Source organism: Rhea pennata, chromosome 1 (assembly GCF_028389875.1).
Source record: "Rhea pennata isolate bPtePen1 chromosome 1, bPtePen1.pri, whole genome shotgun sequence".
Lineage (NCBI taxonomy): Eukaryota > Metazoa > Chordata > Aves > Rheiformes > Rheidae > Rhea > Rhea pennata.
Window position 1 is genome coordinate 177,807,105 of NC_084663.1, and position 19,604 is coordinate 177,826,708.

A 19,604-nucleotide genomic window follows, 5' to 3' on the forward strand; every position below is an offset into this window, starting at 1 on the left:
GGAAGACTTATCTTCAGTGGAAGAGAATCAAATTAGGAAATACTTGAACAAAATGGACATATACAAGTGCATTGGCCCTGATGGGATGTATCTGCAAGTGATGAGGGAGTTGGCTGATGTCATTGCATAGTCACTCTTGATGATCTTTGAAAGGTCATGGTTATTAGGAGAAGCTCCAAGGACTAGAAGAAAGAAAGTGTCACTCCTACCTTCAAGAAGGGCAAAACAGAGGGTCCAGGAAACTACAGGTCAGTCTCACATCAAAGTCAATCCTGGGATGGTGTGACTAATCCTGGATACTAATTCCAGACACATGAAGGACACCAAGGTGATAGGGAGTAGTCAGCATGGATTTACAAAGCGTAAATCATGCTTAACTAACCTGACAGCCTTCTATGATGAAATGACTGGATTGATGGGTGAGGGGAGAGCAGTGGATGTTATTTACTTTGATTTTAACAAGGCTTTTGACACTATCTCACATAACATACTCATAGACAAACTGATGAAATATGAACTAAAAAAGTAGACAATGAGAGGGACTGAAAACTGACTGAACTTCTGGGCTCAAAAGGTTGTTAATAATGTCATAAAGTCCAACCGGAGGCCAGTCACAACCCCAGGAGCTGATAGTAGGTCCAAGACTTTTTAACTTCTTAGTTAATGACCCAGTTGATGGGACTGAATTCACTCTCAGAAGTAAGAAAATTGGGAGGAGTGACTGATAAACCAGAAGGTTGTATTGCCATTCAGAGGGACCTCAACAGGCTGGACAGATGGGTGGAAAGGAACCTCATGAAGTTCAATAGAGGGAAGTGCAAAGTCCTGTATCTAAGGAGGAATAACCCTATGCAGTAGTACAGGCTGGAAAACAGGTTTGCAGAGAAGGCCCTGAGGTTATGGTGGACAACAAATTGAACATGAGCTAGAAATGTGCTTTCATGGCAAAGAAGGCCAACAGCCTGGGCTGCTCTAGCAATAGGACCGGCAGGAAGAGAGAGGTAATCCTTCCCCTCTACTCAGTGCTGGTGAGGCTGCATCCAGAGGCAGCATTTGTCCAGTTCTGAGCTCTCTAGTACAAGAAAAAGATGGATTTACATAAGCAAGTCCTGTGAATGGCCACAAAGGTGATTTGAGGACCGAAACATCTCTCACAAGGATAATCTGAGAGAGCTAGGACTGTTCAGCCTGGAGCAGAGAAGACTTAGGTAGACGTTATCAATGTTTACAAATACCTGATGAGAAGGTGCCAAAAAGACAGGACCAGACTCTTCTCAGTAGCAGGACAATAGGAAATAGGCACAGATTAAAACATAGGAAATTCTACTTGAACACAACCCCCCACTTTTTTACTGTGGGCATAGTTGAACACTGGAACTAGTTGCACAGATAGTGGTATCTTCATCCTTGGAGATATTGAAAACATGACTGCACATGATCCTGGGCAATCTGCTCTAGCTGACTCTACTTGAGCAGGGCAGTCGGACCAGATAATCTCTAGAGATCCCTTCCAATTTCAATTATTTGGGAAATCTGTGCTCTCTCCCATGGACATAGAGAAATGTTAAACTGAATGCCTACTAAAATTGATAAATTGAATAGAATCCTTATTCTGTATTCAGTAATGTATGTCACAGTAAAGAATACAATACACCTTTAACAAACAACACATAGATATGCAAGAGTAGGTAGAGAACTCAAATTCTTACGATTTTGGATACTACATTTCTTTCACTTTGTGGCTTGCATTAGCCAACATATGAAAGCTAATATGGAATAATGAATTTGAATGACTGTATGTTTGCATCCCTTTAAAGTAAGCAAACCCTGTACAGGACAATGCATTTATCCAGTTACAGTTAGCAATATCTTGATGGACTTGGTGGTTGGACTAAAAGCTGCTAAAATCCTCAAAATTATCATCTTTTTTCAGAGGTATCTTTCAGAGGATAATTGAAGGACTAGTTAAAAAAAAGAAAGAATGAAAAAAGAAAAAAAGAAAAAAGTAAAGATATTGGAAAGATACGTCATAGGTACTTAAAAAAAGAAAAAAGAAAAAAAGATATGTATTCTGATTGGCTTCTCCCCATTCATTTTCCTGATTAATGAAGTAAGCAGAAAATATTGCTGAGAACATGACAGCATGAAAATAGCACACATTTTAGCTATCTTGAATATTAAATTTGCAAGAAAAGGAAACCCACTTGTTTACTAGGCTTATTAGACAGCTTTCCTTCCATTTAGCCGTAGTAGTGATATATATAATATTGGACAAAATGACTAATGGATTAACATTTCTTTATATGATATAAAGAATTGCTTTGTATATTGACAGGTCCAATTATTTTTCAGTATGTACAAATTAGCAGATGTGCATTTTTGTTTCCTTGGAAAGTTAATTCCGAAAATAATGTATTAATTTGTTTTGCATTCTTACTCAGTTCAGCTCAGTTTTATGAAATCAGCTATTGCACAACTGTTTGAGCATCTGAATCTACAAATAGCAAGGAAACTAATTCCTAGCAGAATTTTGAAATAGTATCATATTTTTACTTAAAATGAGTTTTGGCAAAAAAAAGAGTCTGACTACATATCAGTGTACTAAAAATTTAGCCTTAAATAGCAAAATGTCATGTGGGACTATTTTTTTTTCAAGCTATTGTGTCATACTAACTAAGCAGAAGAGAAGAAATTGTGGTTTTGATCTACTCCAGCTGCACACCACATGTGATAATAGCACAAATACTTTGAGCAGTTGTACATGGAAAATGTATCAGCGTGAACCCTTTTGTAGTCATCCCACCACTATACATACCTACATGCTGTGAGTCAATATTTCTTGCTGAATTTTTCCTTTACTGTATCTCACCAACATAAGTCTCCCTATTAAGTTTGTTTTCAGACAAGTGGAAAGTCCAAAACAAATTCAAAATGTTAGTAGATTATGCAACCTTATTTAGGTCTTTTCTGTGTGAAGAAGGCACAAAATGAAATTGCAGAGCTGCAGAAGTAGCAGCAATTTACTACTAAGTATTCAGGTAGCTTCATTTACATTACATGTAAACAGGAGCCATTCTCAAGAAAGATGATTCATAAGATGGATACATATTTTTATGTGTTCACAACAGTTCTTCCTAAATATGGCAAGGTACCCTGCAAATATAAAGGCAGAGTAAAGGCAGGTAAAGGTCTGAGCCATCAGTTATGCTTTTAGATCACTGCACATTAAATACTACACTTTGGACTTGATAACAGCAGCTGTTAGCTATGCTTTGCATCTGACTAGTACTTAACAAACTTTCATAATAAAGATCTCCAGTAGTTTATGTTTCAGACCACTTAGTCTTCTACTCAGAACAGAAGAAGTTCTTTTGAATTGTTTGACACAGTTAAGCACCACAGTGAAATTGAGACACCTAGTTGACACTTGGTGAATATGAGTTATATAAAATTTTAGAAGATAGTGCCTAACTTGGATTCAGCAATTTTGCGAGGTAACTTAAAGATGGGTATTAAGCTCTAAATCGAATCTCACTTTGTGGTTATAGCACGGACCACTTTACCTGATTGTATTTTCGTGCTTTGGAACTGACGTATAGCTTTGTTCCTCTGAGACAATAGTACTTTGCATTTATAGAGGGCTTTTCATCTGCAGATCTCAAAGGACTTTACTAACAACAATAAAACTTGAGCTATTCCGTAACATCCTCTTTTCATTTTGTATATTGTTTTCTCAGCCTTCTATTTCTCTTAGACTATTAAATTTATGTATCTCGTTTTTTTTTTTTCTTCCTTTACAAGTGGCATGGACCTTATCTACTTGACTTAGAGCTCTTTTCAGTATTAGATAGACTTAACTACATGCACATAAATGCGCACATACAATCTAAAACATTAATATAGGCTAATTTACTGTACTGGTCTCTTTCCATCTTAAATCAATAATCTCAGCTGGATAACGCTAATAAAGAAAGCCAAAGCGAAAGTATTATTATTGCAAATATATCCCTTGAAAATGTGTCAGTGTGTTCATTCTGTTAAGACCAAGGAAAGGCAAAGGTAATCAGACTGCTGACGACAGTCTAGCCAAGGGTAATAATCCCCATTTCATCAGATACATTTAAAAAACTGTGTTTCATATTCCTCTAAAGCAGCTTTGAACATGTCACAGCATAAATTAGTGAAGTCTAAATTTCAGCTCAAGGCTCCATGTGTCATTTAATAGCATACACTTGCTAACTGTAGCCAAAAAACAGGCTTCCATTAGGGACCCTGAAACTCCTCATTTACATAAGAATAGGAAGTTAATTGTGTTACAGATATTCTGGTTTCCCCAAGGAGTTCATTAAGCATGCTGAACTTGCTGAGAATATAACTTAACTGTCATTTCTAGGAAATCAGGGAAGTTTAACTTCAGAGACATCACCACTGGAAATAAAATAATTTAATTGATATTCATTTGATCCAAACCCTTCTGGGGTGGGCTTGGAATACCTACTACACTCTAGTTCCTGCAGTTATTTCCCAAATATCAGCAGTCACTTGTGGCAACTATTTCTTTCCTCACTTCTCAATGAGTCATGAACTTGAAATTACCAAAAGGACCTGCTTAAGGTTGTCTTACATACTGTTTTGCTAACATTAAGCCAATTCCAAATATAGAAACACATAAAGAGGGAAAGAAAATGAGAACAGTAAAGGAGAAAATGTATTTATACTTAACAGAACTGATAAAGGGAGACAGAGACATTATGGGTTGCAGCTTCCAGGTAAGATAATATTTGTATAAGTGATCCATTTCTACCCTGAGTGAAAGCACAAGTTTACTTAAATAAATTTAAATTAAATAAAATTAAATTAATAGAAATTAAATATGTTAAATGCTACCTAAATAAGAATAGAAGAATTTTACTTTCATTTATAATCATACCTACATATAAAGAGATGGTACTCAAATTCTATGTGTTTATAAATGTGATTATATGAATACATGACTATAAAACTTTAAATATAGCAAATGTTCTAAATATACTGTAAATGTACTTATTGATCATGCTAGTTATTTAAAAATATTATGTGTAAACATTTGGGTTTAAAATTCAGTCTGCAGTAGGACCTTCTCATTTATTCCTACCTATTTTCACAAAATTCTTTTCTACATTATCCTGTTTTATATAGCCACAGGCTGCAATACCTATTTTCACTTCTCTCTTCCTGCTGTCATTTAGCTTTAGTATTTCCTTTTTGACCCTCTCCCAGAAAACTTTTGAAGTTTTAAAACTATTATGTAAACAGTATTACAGATATTTGCAGATGGTCTGGAAGATTTTGTAAGTGGGAAAGTATGCCTATTATGGGTATCTAGGCTAATTTAACTTTACAAACTTTCAGTACAGGGTCCTGAGTTGATTCTGTTATTTGTCAAGAGGATTTGCATTTATGTATACCCCTGTGGATAAAAAAAGAAAGGGTGAAATTCTGCTCTTATGCACACATAAATGAGAGAACACAAGCACTCAGAGTATTCAAGACATTTATTGAAAACATTTTAGTCTTAAAATAACTGTGTGAGATAGTAAAACAATAATACTAACAATGTTCTTCCAGTTAACACATAATCCCCAGTAACATGCTGCAGTGGTTTTGCATCCAAGAAGAGTCTGACTAGGAAGATACGGCTGTCATGAACCACCCTATGAGGCCTAAGGTTGACTAAAATAGCTAGAAGAGTTTTGAGAGAATTTATATATACATGATAAATATATATAATATTTATATATATATATATATATATTTATTTATCATGAAGAAGTTTCAGATGTATGAACCTACCTTTGTTACATGTAAATTAGCATTATGCAGAAATAAATATATGTATTTTTTTTCTACTTATAGGTTACCAACTTTTTAGTTAAATTGGGGAAATACTCTATTATCATAGGATTTTCATAGAATCAGCAGGATTTGAAGGGACCTCTGGAGATCATCTAGTCCAACCCTCCTGCTCAAGCAGGGTCACCTAGAGCATGTTAGACAGGGTTGCATCCAGGCGGGCCTTGAAGATCTCCACAGAAGGAGACTCCACAACCTCTCTGGGCAACCTGGTCCAGTGCTCTGTCACTCTCACAGGGAAGAAATTCCCCCTCACGCTCAGGCGGAACTTCCTGTGCTTCAATTTCTGCCCATTGCCTCTTGTCCTGTCCCATGGCACAACTGAAAAGAGTTTGTCCCCATCCCCTTGACACCCTCCCTTCAGGTACTTGTAGACACTGATAAGATCCCCCCCCTCAGTCTTCTCTTCCCCAGGCTAAACAGGCAAAACTCTCACAGCCGTTCTGCGGAGGGCTCCAGCCCTCTGATCATCTTTGTAGCCCTATACTGGACTCTCTCCAGTAGCTCCATGTCTCTTGTCCTGGGGAGCACAGAGCTGGACACAGCACTCCAGATAAGGCCTTACCAGTGCTGAGGAGAGGGGCAGGATCACCTCCCTCCACCTGCTGGCGACACTCCTCCTAATGCATCCCAGGAGACCATTGGCCTTCTTGGCCACAAGGGCATATTGCTGGCTCATGGTCAATTTGTTGTCCACCAGCACTTCCAAGTCCTTCACTGCAGAGCTGATCTCCAAAAGGTCAGCCCCTAGCCTGTGCTGCTGCATGGGGTTATTCCTCCCTAGGTGCAGGAGGACCCTGTACTTGCCCTTGTTGAACCTCATGAGGTTCCTCTCTGCCCAGCTCTCCAGTCTGTCCAGGTCTCTCTGAATGACAGCACAGCCCTCAGCTGTGTCAGCCACTCCTCCCAGCTTGATATCATCAGCAAAACTTGCTGAGGAGTCAGTCTGTGCCTTCGTCCAGGTTGTTGACAACGAAGTTGAACAGAATAGGACCTTATCTGAGCCCTGGGGGACGCCAGGAGCCACAGGCCTTCAGCTAAACTCTGCACCACTGATGACGACCCTCTGAGTTCTGCCACTCAGCCAGTTCTCAGTCCACCTCACTGTCCACTCCTCTAACCCACACTTCCTGAGCTTCTCTAGGACGATGACATGGGATACAGGGTCAAGAGCCTTGCTGAAGTCAAGGTACACAACATCCACTGCTCTCCCCTCATCTACCCAGACAGTCACTCCATCACAGAAGGTTATCAGATTGGTTAAGCAGGATTTCCCCGTGGTGAATCCATGCTGGCTACTCCTGATCACCTTCTTCTCCTCCATATGTCTGGAGATAACATCCAGAACGAGCTGTTCCATCACCTTTCCAGGGATGGAGGTGAGGCTTGTGGGCCTAGAGTTGCCTGGGTCCTCCTTCTTGCCCTTTCTGAAGACTGGAGTGACACTGGCTTTCTTCCAGTCCTCAGGCACCTCTCCAGTTCTCTAGGTCCTTTCAAAGATGATGGAGAGCGGCCTGGCAACAACATCCGCCAGCTCCCTCCCTACCTGTGGGTGCATCCCATCTGGGCCCATGGATTTGTGGATGTCCAGCCTGCCCAGAAGGTCTCTAAACCTATCCTCCTCAACCAAAGGAAAGTCTTCCCTTCTCTGGACTTTCCCCCTCACGTCCAGGCTCTGGGATTCATGCGGGCTGCCCTTAGCAGTGAAGACTGAAGCAAAGAAGACATTCAGTAATTCTGCCTTCTCTGCATGCCTTGTCACCAGGGCCCCCGCCCTATTCAGTAGTGGGCCCACATTTTCCCTAGTCCTCCTCTTGCTGCTGATGTATTTGAAGGAGCCCTTTTTTGTTGTCCTTGACATCCCTTGCCAGACTCAATTCCAGCTGGGCCTTAGCCTTCCTCACCACATCTCTACATACTCTTGACTGCATTCCTATAATTCTCCCAAGTAGCCTGTCCGGTCTTTCACATTCTGTGTACTTTCTTCTTCTGTCTGAATTTGGCCAGGAGCTCCTTGCTCACCCATGAGATCCCTCCAGTTAGGTCTCAGAGGAGCCCAAAGTCCTGTCTCCTGAAGTCCAGGGTTGCAGTCCTGCTTGTTACCTTACATCTTTCCTGCAGGATCCTGAACTCCACCATCTCATGGTCCCTGCAGCCAAGGCTGCCCTCAACCTTCACATCTCCAACCAAGCCTTCTTTGTTGGTTAGGACAAGGTCCAGCAGGACACTCTTCCTATTAGGCTCCTCCACCATTTGTGACAAGAAGTTATCATCAGTGCATTGCAGGAGCCTCCTGGACTGCTTGTGCCTTGCTGTGTTGTCCCTCCAGCAGATATCAGGGTGTTTGAAGTCTCGCAGGAGAACCAGGGCCTGTGATCTTGAGGCTACTTCCAGCTGTCTGTAGAAGGCCTCATCAACTTCCTCTTCCTGGTAAGGTGGCCTGTAGTAGACACCCACAACAGTGTCCCCCATGCTAGCCTGCCCTTTGATCTTTACCCATAAACTCTCAACTCCCTCCTCTTCCTCCACCCCTAGGCAGAGCTCGTTGAGTTCCAGCTGCTCTCTCACATAAAGAGCAACTCCACCACCTCGCCTCTCTGACCTGTCTTTCATAAAAAACACGTATCCATCCATGGCAGCGTTCCAGTCATGCGAGCTATCCCACTGTGTCTCCATGATTGCAATGAGATCACGGCCCTGCGATTGCACACAGATCTCCAGTTCCTCCTGTTTGTTCCCCATGCTGCGTGCATTGGTGTACAGGCATTTCAAAGAGGTGGTCATGCCTGCAGGTTTCCCAGGAAGGGTGTAGGTGGATCCCCCGTAGCCATGTCCCAAACGCACATCCCCAGCTGCATGCACCCGTTGGAGGCCCCCCAACCCAATTTGTGTTTTGTTGTCTACCTTGTCTCTATGCCTCTCCCCTCCCCTTTACCTATCTAGGTTAAAGCCCTCCTTACCAGGCTGGCCAACCTGTTTGCAGAGACACATGTGCCCTGCTTGGTGAGATGAATCCCATATTTTGTTTGTTTTATTTTGCCTTACTTTTTTCTAGGAACAGAAACTCTTTGAAAGTTTTTGAGTCATTTACTGTAACAGGGAAAGAAACAGAGAGTAGAGTTGCTAACTCACCATACCATGTGAATTGTAGGGTATAAATGCTTCTCGTTGCAAGAGTGGAAGTCAAATCTTTACACATTATCCATTTTGCCATTGCAGAAAAATCCTGTTAGCTGTTATTCAGTTAACTGAATATCGCACTTGCTCACCAGCACATTCAAATAGTCCAAAGTGGAATCATAGTAATCACATATTAGAGAAACTTGATTATATGTAAACTGAGGATGTCATATGAGGTGATTAAGTTATATATCTTTTATTAAAAAATCAAGTTATCTAAAAGCTGAGAATAAAATATACCCCCCCACACACATGGAGTAATTTACATCATGTTTCCAAATAAGCTTTAAAACATAATGTTATAGTAAAACTGTCAACAAATTTAAGTAGAATACCAGGAGAACAAAACTTCAAAATGATCACTCTTTCTAAATTTTGCATACAATTTTCATTACACTAAGATTATTTGTGTCAGGCAATAGAATAGAGGTCATAGATTCATTGACATAGACAACATTATTTAAATTACAATCTCAAATGCACACCAAATGGCAGCAGCATTTTTGAAAGGCTGTTTTGAATGCTTCTGTAGAAATATTTAATGTTTATAAACCTAACCTCAGCTATTTATATTATGCAGTAGACTGAAGCACTTTCTATGCTTGGTTTCACATACACCTTGTTTAATCAGAAATGGGCTTGGCAGTACAAATCAGATCAGATAGGTCTATGTCAAAGCATGTGTGTCCAGTCAAGAATGACTCGATACAACTCCATTTTTTCTGCTGGAAAAGCAATATATTGTTAGCAAAGAAATGCCAGGATATTCAATGAATACATTGTTTACTGTTTTCTAGTAAAATTGAAAGTAAATTTGGCTAGCAATATAAACCATATCATCTCTTAGACCAGTTGAATGTAAGTCATTAACAGATAATGTTTCACGCTATATTGCAAATAGACATGATGTCTTACAACTTGCTACAGTTTTTTACCATAACATGTAACTGAATAAAACAGCTCAATATAATAATAGAATTTATTATTATACTACATTTCAAAAGTAGAGCTTTTTTGTGAAAAATCTTGTAATAGTGGTGAATGAGGTATGTCATATACATTTTAATATTTCAAATACATTCACCATTTTAATCTACAAGTCTAAATACAGGCAGCTGCAATAGAAGGAAAAAAAAAGTAATATCTTTAATTTAGGAAGCAAGGAAAGAGATAGAAGGATAGTGAAAGAATATTCGATACAGTTCTGAAAAGGTCAGGAGGGAAATAAACAGCACAGTAGCAATAAATAACAGAGGCAAATTAGACTGCTGGCAGAGCCGGTTGACTAGCGTGCACAATATGAAGTGATGAACTAGTGGAAAGTGAATTCTTCTCACCAATGCTAAAGGCCTAAAATGGGTAATCGCAATGCTTGGCATCCATTAGCAAATCTGAGAAAAAAGCCATATCATACCTTTCTGGTAGAAGTAAGATAAACAGTGGATTGCTGTATTGCCAGACTAAATTTATAGGTGTGATACAGTAGGATGTACACATGAGGGAGTGGTGCTGTGTTTGAAGGATTAAGTAAAGGGGAACAGCACCAAAATTTTACAGAAAAGAGAAGCTTTTCAGAATCTTTGGAATTCACAAATAAAAACGTAGTACGAGGTTTGTACTACTGACTCCCTAAGCAGGATGATGACTGTACTCAGGAAATGTTAAGTGACGTTAGACAAGCTGCAAAGTTAGGACACACAGTAGCCATTCCAGCCAGCCACATATATGCTGAATTAATTTTTTATCTGTGTGAAAAGTAGATGTAAAAGCTTTGGAGAAAACAAATGACTGCTTCCTAGAAAAAGTCTCAGAACCCACAAGGAAAAGCATCATTCTGACCTGGTCTTGGGTTACGCCCAGTATTTAGTCCAAGAGGCATCAGTGGAAGAGTAATGTAGCAGCAACCACAAAATTCAGCTTGAAATTGTAACAGGGGAAAGTAGACAAAAGAAACTGAGTTTTTTTTTTTTTTTTTTTTTTTTTTTTTAATTTAAGGAAAGAGATCCATATAAACCCCAAAACTAACAAGTCAGGAAAATCAAAGGACCTGTCCAAAATTGCAAAAGGTCTACAAGCAGCCAGGGGGTTGCTTAAGTTGGTGTTTTAGAAAACTTGGTAAAATTTCAAATAATTGAAACCAAAGCCAAACAGAGATCAGTTGAGAGATGTTTGTTTTTGAATCCAAAAGTATAAACCTTAAATGAAATGAAACTGACTATTGATAGTAAAGGTACTTCTAGAAATCACTCATATAGAAGAATAAATCACTAGAATAATCCTGCTATTTGGAAAAATAAGAATAAGGATCTTTTTTGTTCATTTCCTAATTTAGGCTGAAAATACGGTATGAGAACAAGTGATATCAAAAAACAGGATAGCATGACTACCTCTTAAGATAGATATGGAAGGTACTGAATATTTCCTGAACTTCTGTATAAAAGGTAGAAGGAATGGAGAGCCATAATATAGCTTATCCATTATTCTTTCTACTTATAATTGATATATCTTTATCTATTCATCTGTCAAAGATACACACATAGTGGCTATTTAAGTAGAATAATAGAGTCACTTTAACCTCTTCCGTCTTTAGACAGTTACACAGCAAAATCTAACCCATAGATATTAATCTAGACACTTTAAAATAGAAGCTATAAAATATTCAAACAATTTTCTATACCACTATATAAAATTCTAGTAGATTTTTATGACTAGGAAGTTGTGAGTTTTGTTTTATGCACTATGTTTATATTTATATGTTTATAAAACTATTCAGAAGGAAGTAAAGAACATTTCTTACAAATTAAGTAATCAAAAAAGTTTATTTCATAATAAAGGATTTTTAACAAAATCTCTTTTTTTTCAAAATAGCTTTTCAATCAAACTTGAAAATGCCCAATTGATAACCAAAGAAATTGAACTTTTATTTACTGATACAATGACAGTGCAAATTATCACTGTTTTTCTACCCATAATTATACTGCTCTGACTCACACTTAACTTGATGACTCAGATGACTCACATTTAACTTGAAAGAGTAATTTAGTGTTTGAGCAATTTTTTAAAGATTCTATACCTATTTTTTACTTGCCTACGTGAATAGTTTTTTGTAAGATTACTGTCATAGACATGCAAAAATTCTATATAAAGAAGTCTCAACAGAATTACTACTTTCTTTATTTGCCTGTGTATTGATGTTGCATTACAAATTCTGAATGTGTGTACGTAACTACATAATTACATAGCTTTATCTGGAAGGTAACAATAACGTTGGATGCACATTATATTTCTTCTGTGCACAAAGGGTGAATACCACTGAGTTTCTGCTGAGATGATTGGAAAAAAGTCATTAATTCATACCCTAAATCAGCCCTCCAAGACCATCTTTAGCAGCGGTATTGATGAAGAATGGTGAAGAAGATAAAGAATTATTAAACAGTAGTAACTGTAAGTGAATCTTTTATTTCTACTACTATACCTTTCATAGATTCATGTCTTTTATTATATCATGCATTTTAGTATTCTTCTGGTTAGATTTATTCATTGATTTTTTTCATATTAATATGTTCATGTGCAACAATTTGTCTCTAAAGAGATCTACTATTTTCAGTTGGATTTCTCATATGCTTCTAAAGGCAAACTCGTTTCAGCTCTGTATCGGTTCAGAGATGTGAAGGAGTAATAACCTTCGGGTAATCCCTCCTCCTTTACACTGTGGGAAGAAATAGGTAGAATATCACTCAATGTAAGTAACAGAGGACAACTGGTGCTTAGATTAAACATTAAACTCTCAAACAAATGATATCTTTTATATCATTACCCAGGCCAGTAAAGGTCCTACTTTTTAGTAGAAAAATAAAAATCATTCTTATTATACAAATATGTAATGATAAATATACGAAGACTCCCAGGTTAAGTATATCTTAAAATAGAGCTATAGTAAATCTGTCCCACAAGCATATTTTCCTGAAATGAATACATTAAAAAAAAAAAAGTCATCAGTATTTCCTAATCCCTAAAGCTATGTTTGTTCAGTACAAACAAATAATAAGCTAAGAGAGGATAATTCTGTACATTTTGGTGGCTCAAGTCTGGCTCAGAAATATTAAATAAGTGACCTAAACACAAATTTTGTGAACCCTTGTTAAATATACCCTTGAAAAATAGAACTTTTTGTCTTGTTCTACACCACTGTCCAGAAATTTCCCTATTTTGAACAAGCTCTCCAAAATACCTTCTTGGTATATTTATACCGAAAAATAGGAGAAAGTCGTGGAGCAAATTCAAACACTGAGCTCCTGACTGTCCTTGCTGTTTAATTGCTCATGTACTAACTCAGGTTTGGATTGCTCTGCCAGATATAGCTTCCATGAAAAGGTGTTTAAGTGTTATGGATTCAAGATGATCCATGGTAAACCAGATAAACTAAGAATCAGCTCTCTTCTGTGCTGCACAGACCCACTCTTTCTAACAAAACAGAAAAACAAAACAAAACAAAAAACAAAACAAAAAAAACATAGTAATAACACAACTATGTTGAGGCAAACCTTAAGTATGTTACTTGTCATGGCCTGTAACAAAGAATAGCAAGAAAAGGTTTATTTTATGAATATTCAGTTAAAAAATTCTCAGAAATAAGTGATTGAAACAGGGAAAGCTGATGGAAACTGTGGAAAGCTGGGGAATCTTTTCTCCTGCTTCTTGGCCTATATTACTATTTCATTTGACTTAGCATAGCACTATGTAAATTACCTATATCTGAATTTTAACACTAGAAATTGTCTGCAATTTTGTTGACTTTTTGTGTTATAAATTGTATGTCATAGATAAAAATTTAGCATCTTAAAAACCAGTTGAATCCAAAACATTTTGATATGTCTGTGCAGAGAACGTAGTCAATGCTGCCATTATTTGCAACTGGATAATTTAAAACTATGTGGTTGTGAATATTTCAAAATATGTAATTTCAGTGAAATCTGTCTCAATATATACAGATGTTTTGTATCAGCTTAAAATATTGTTAACCTGTAAATAACTTCAAAAACTAGCAAATAATTTCCTATTAATTGTTGGCGAGCATCTGGTGTTTTGCCTTCGAGTAAAAGAAATACATTTTTTTTTTCCTTACAAAAAAATGAAACTCATATCCTAGAGGCCAAATGAGAAAGTTATTTTGAGATAGAAAAAAAAAAGCAAAAAAGAAAAAAGAACTGATATTCAGTAATCAGTATTAATGAAATATGATCTTTTCAAGCCTCCCTCTCCTTAATTGAAAATCAAATGAATACATTAAAAATGTGTGAGAAAAACATCGGAGAGAAAATGAAGTCAATTGACAAGTAGAAGAGAAATATGATCTTCCAATCAACTCCTTAATTTATAATTGAAAATTAATTTATATAGGGTACTGTGAGCATCTGTGTAAACAACACTGATTGTCATTCAGATAAAATGAATATAAATTTGTTATATAAAACAGTATGAACAACATCAGACTTTACAGCTGAACTGCAAAAAAACCTGAAGAAGCAGTATAAAGATTTAATCAGAAAACGTCAGTCTTTTGTCCATAAAGAATTGTTTAATAAGATGCTAAGTGTGTAAGAAATTAGGAAATAGTAGAAAACTGTAAAATGTGAAATATATGAAAATTACATAAACACTTCATGTTTGAATGTTTTAACTAAATGAGTGTAAATTAATGTGTAAATTACAGAACTATTCTATTAGCATGAATTTTTGAGAAGAAATACAGAAAAAAAAATCCTATATATGGCTTAGCATTAGAATGATTAATCCAAGATTAAATTTAAGGCTTGTGTGTGTACTTTGGAATAATGTCATTCAGGTTAATGATAATTAGATTGAATGCAGAAGAACAATGTGTTAAATTTATAAAAAAGGAAGTAAAAACTTCATAAGTGAAGGGAAAAGAGAATGTTTCTGTTTTGTTTTGTTTGATTTGGTTTGGTTTTCTTTTCAATTGTACTTGAAATTACACTTTGGTTTATAGAAATGTTTAAACATTCTGAAATACCAGAGTACACAGAGGAGATAATCAGGTGTGACAAAGCATATTTTGTTGTTCTATTCCCTTAGCTGTTTACTGGTGCTGTATTTGTCACAAAACAACTGAAGTATTTGTATTATTTGTGTTACAAAGTAAATAAATTAATGTTTTCTATTCTGAGTTCACTTAGAATTAACACACTGTTCATGTTATCTCTTGTTTACAAGAGCCCTATTTTGAATTTATAGAGAAGCATATTAGTCTTCTAAGTTCTTTGTTATTATTCGATAGAAAGTGAGTGTATACATTTGCATTTATGTATGCAATACATTACTGTCTTAGTATATGCTTCTTATAAGACACAGTGAAATCAAAATGATTGGGTAACTAGAAGAACTAGGACCCCAAATTTTGATGTTTACATTTTAAATCCAAACACTGTGCATAGTTTCTCCGATTCTGGGTAGATCCAGAGACACACATTTTTGTAGCTACATTTTGACATCTAGCCCTTTTTTCTATGTTTACATTACTAAAGAGTCTTCTTTCTAGGGTCAAGAGGTCCAAAGAGTTAATGTAGTAGTGGACCCTAATCATTGATATCTTGTGGCCCTGGTCTGCTCTGAGTCCTTCTGGATATCTCCTTCTTTCCCTCTCAAAGGAAAAATCCCAGACACAGTTCTTGTGATCATTTATTCCATGGACATTCCCAGAATGTCCAGCTCCACGTTGCTCACAGCGTGGAAGACCTTCTTAGGGAAGTTTTGTTTCAGTAAGGTTATACTGAGATGATACCACACCAGCTTTACCTCCCATTCAACTCTCATAAACTACTGCATCCAAATCGGCACTCTCAGACATCTCACACCAATCTAACATTTCCACTTTAATCCCTAGCCTATACATTACACATTGGCCTGTCAAAATACTGATTTATATCTTGCTAATTCAAGAGAGCAAGGGAGTAGTATATATTAGAAAATTTTGTTTCCCATGTAAGCCAAACAAATTCAGATAAAAATCATCCAGAGATGGCTTAGTTCAGTTGCCCACACACCATCATTGTATAAGAAGCCCTTTTACATGCCACCTGGCCTCTGCCTGCTCTTGCAGAATATCACAGGTCTCCTAGGTCACGTGGCATTTTCACTAGCACTGCGTGGATGTCTTGAATGCCTTAAGACATCTCAGTATTACCAGATGGTCAGTGACTCCCAAAGTGCCTCCAAGATTGATGCAGCTCCATGTTGCCCACAACATGGAAGACCTTCTTAAGGAAGTTTTGTTTCAATTGGGTTATAACCAATGATAGATGAAAAAATATATAGTTTTACTGACTTTTTAGAATCAAATACATTTTTATTTCTTAATCAAAAAAGTTTATCTGACTCTGCCCTTATGCAGTATTTGTTTTTGTTATTATTATTATTTGAGAAAATAAAATCAAATATCACTGATAATGAGCAAAAAGCATATTTTTTTTCCCCTAGAATCTTATAAGACCTACTGTGACCAGAATCTTTGATGCAGTGATACATTTTTCAGTGATATATCTTTCAGTGGTACTTCTAAAGTGACACTAACACAAATCCAAATCTTGAAAATAATTTGAGAATAATGATATATTACTATATTCAGCTTTTAGAGTTCCAGCTCTGGGAAAGAAATTCATAAACTCAAAGTAGAAGAGAGACGCTCACTGAATATCGAGCAGGATCAATTTAGGCAGCTGGGACTAAAATAGAATCTTAAGATATTTAGCAAATAGGTTACAAAAATGTCTAGGGAGAATTCAACTTAAATTCTGCATCTTGTTTGAGTTTATATGACTGCCTATACTTATGAGTGTGAGGCTGGAACTGACAGCACAAATCTCTTCTTACATATAGATACTTACTTACTTTGTATCTCTTTGGATACAAAATACTAGCTGACACCTTTGAAAATACGATTGATGGGAGAAGCAGTGACAAACATAACTTTTCTCATAATGGCCTTTGAAGGAAAAAAAAAAAAAAAAAAAAGAAAAGTAAGAATCTTACCACTGGAGAGAAATAAGCAAAGGAAACATGACTATTGCTAGGAGTGGTATAATCAGGGTCTAATTCACAGCACCTGCTTCTGCATTTTGGCCAATTAGTATAATTCAGAACACTCAACTCAGGACTCTTTCATTCCTCGCCTACAATGTCATCTTTCTTTTTTATGTACTGCTCTTACAGCCCGGTAAGTTTTGAATCATTTACACAGTCACACATCTCCAACAATATAAGGAGGAGACAATAATCTCACATGGGCAATAATACATGTACATTAAAGCCTTGCACCGAGACTTCTTTCTCTAGAAATGCTATGACCTAGGTCTTCAGCCTGGAGCTGGGGACTTAAAGCCCTGATACCAGAGTATTTTGCTGATAGCTTTTTGAATCATCATATATTAAATAAAATCTCATGTCTGAACTATAGTTCTGAAAGAAATTAGCTATATTTTTTTTTATACGTGATAAAATTTATATTGTCAACCTTCAAGAGGCACAATCTGAAAGAATTCTCTCTCTTTTTGACTTTGATATAATGGAGGTTTATTCACTAAAAGATTGCAAATTTTATTATAAAATTGTTTTCTCAGTCATGGAACTGTGGTTTCTCATAGAGTAATCTGCATTTTTTGAGAATCTTGAAAATTTTTTGCGAACTTACTAACAATGCAAAGTAAATTATATAGGTCAAAGCATGCTTTTATATGAAAATAAATTTAGGAGTATCCTCTTACTGTACTTGGTGATGGATTAGAAGAATACCTAGAACCTACATGGGGAGCAAGACCCATGCTGTGCCACTCCATACAAAATTAATATCAGTGTTATTTTATTGTGTCACTTGCATTTTTCAAACACCTTTTGGGAATTAAAAAGGATAAACAAATAATCAATAAGAATATTTTCATATTAAGCAAGATTTGCTTTGGTCACACATTTATTTAAATAATTGTAGTTCTTCTCTTTATTGCAGTTAATGGCTTCAGAAACAACAAAGACAGCATTTTTTGATCAGACTAATAGGATATATCTTTATGAATTCACAAACTTCAACAAATTAAAGCCTTCACTGACATCAAAACAATCTCAATAAGAGAACCACCTCAAAAAACAGAAGTTTTAAATATATATGTGTGTGTATATATATTTTCACTGAGCAAAGAACTTGAAGATCTTGTTTACAAGATATTTCCTAATGCTACAGCATCTGCTTGATTGCATACCTAGTACTTCTTGAAATCCTGGGTTGCAAGTAGATTTTAAGAAGAACCCCTCAATAAGGCAGAATCTTCAGAAGAATGAGCTCCACTCTCTCATTCACATATTTTATTCTTTCCACCATGACTTGAGCTTTTTCAGGATGTCCATGTTTTCTGTGGGCATTAAATCGTCTTCTAGGGAAATAGACATCACAGAAGAATCTCAAATTTAAACAAGGCAGTGCTGAACCAGATGGCATTGTTTTTTCACTGTGTTAAAAAAATTCCTTTGAGTTTAAAAAAAAAGGATAAATATTCAGTTCTGCAATCCTATTTCAATCAGCTAATCTTACTTGAGTGACTAGGTTCCATTAAACGACATATACATGCTGAAATACTGCTGCAGTCATAGAACCAAGTTATACTTTCCTAACTTATTACTTTCAAAATTTTGTTATGGGCAAAAAGCCAACACATGTTATGGATCCAATAAAAAGAAAAAAAAAGAAAGAAAAAAAGAAAAAAAAATGGTTAAGATGGAACTTGCGCAACAATGATCCAAATTCCTCCATTAAAAAAAAATGGTGAGAATTAATAATGCAATTAAAATACAGGATATACTATCTGTTGCTGCTTCATTTATCTGAGATTATTCTTTGTCCTTCCAGTTGTTGATGAATTCCTGAGTGTGCTGACTGGTCTTCCTTAGGAAAAGGGATGGGGGAAGCTGTTAGCATCCCAAATTCCAGTCAGGACAAAATCAATGTTGAGGATGTCAGTTTCTTCCTCTTCTTGTTCTTTTCAAATTGGAGTTTGCTTAGAATCATTTTTTTTTAATCATTTTCTGATGTCATGCTTCTCTGCTATTGCTCAGCAGTTCTATATTATGCTATGGTTTTTACTTACCTATGGTTGTTTCCTGGACTTTTGTCATATATAAAACAGTCAAGCCTTATAGTCACTCACAACCTGAGTTCAAGGATTAAGGGTAATACACAAGGCCTGTGGTTAAGCAATAAACATCTAAACACTTGTTTTTGCTGCAAGATTTTATATAGCAAGCAGCTTTGCAGCTAGGGCAAGCAAACCAAGAGAAAACAAGTTAATAGAAGTTCTTAGGTTAAGATGGTCTGTTGCTAGTAATAACAACATCGTATTTACTGTACTGCAAGGCTACATATTAATTGATAAATTATTATTACAATATTAAACTGGAGATAGAAGGGTTGTCAGGTCCAACATAACTTATGTCAGTGATGACATCACTCAAAATGTAAGCAAGATTTA

At 36.4% G+C, this 19,604-nt stretch overlaps 1 long non-coding RNA gene across 1 annotated transcript in view; it reads left to right on the top strand.

Annotated features, from left to right (window-relative positions):
• The first annotated feature begins 214 nt into the window (after window positions 1-214).
• Window positions 215-19,604, top strand: part of LOC134140646 (uncharacterized) — a 34,061-nt gene continuing 14,671 nt past the window's right edge. The window contains exons 1-2 of the long non-coding RNA XR_009958471.1: window positions 215-248; window positions 12,374-12,516. This is a non-coding gene — a long non-coding RNA (uncharacterized LOC134140646). The remainder of the gene's footprint in view (window positions 249-12,373; window positions 12,517-19,604) is intronic.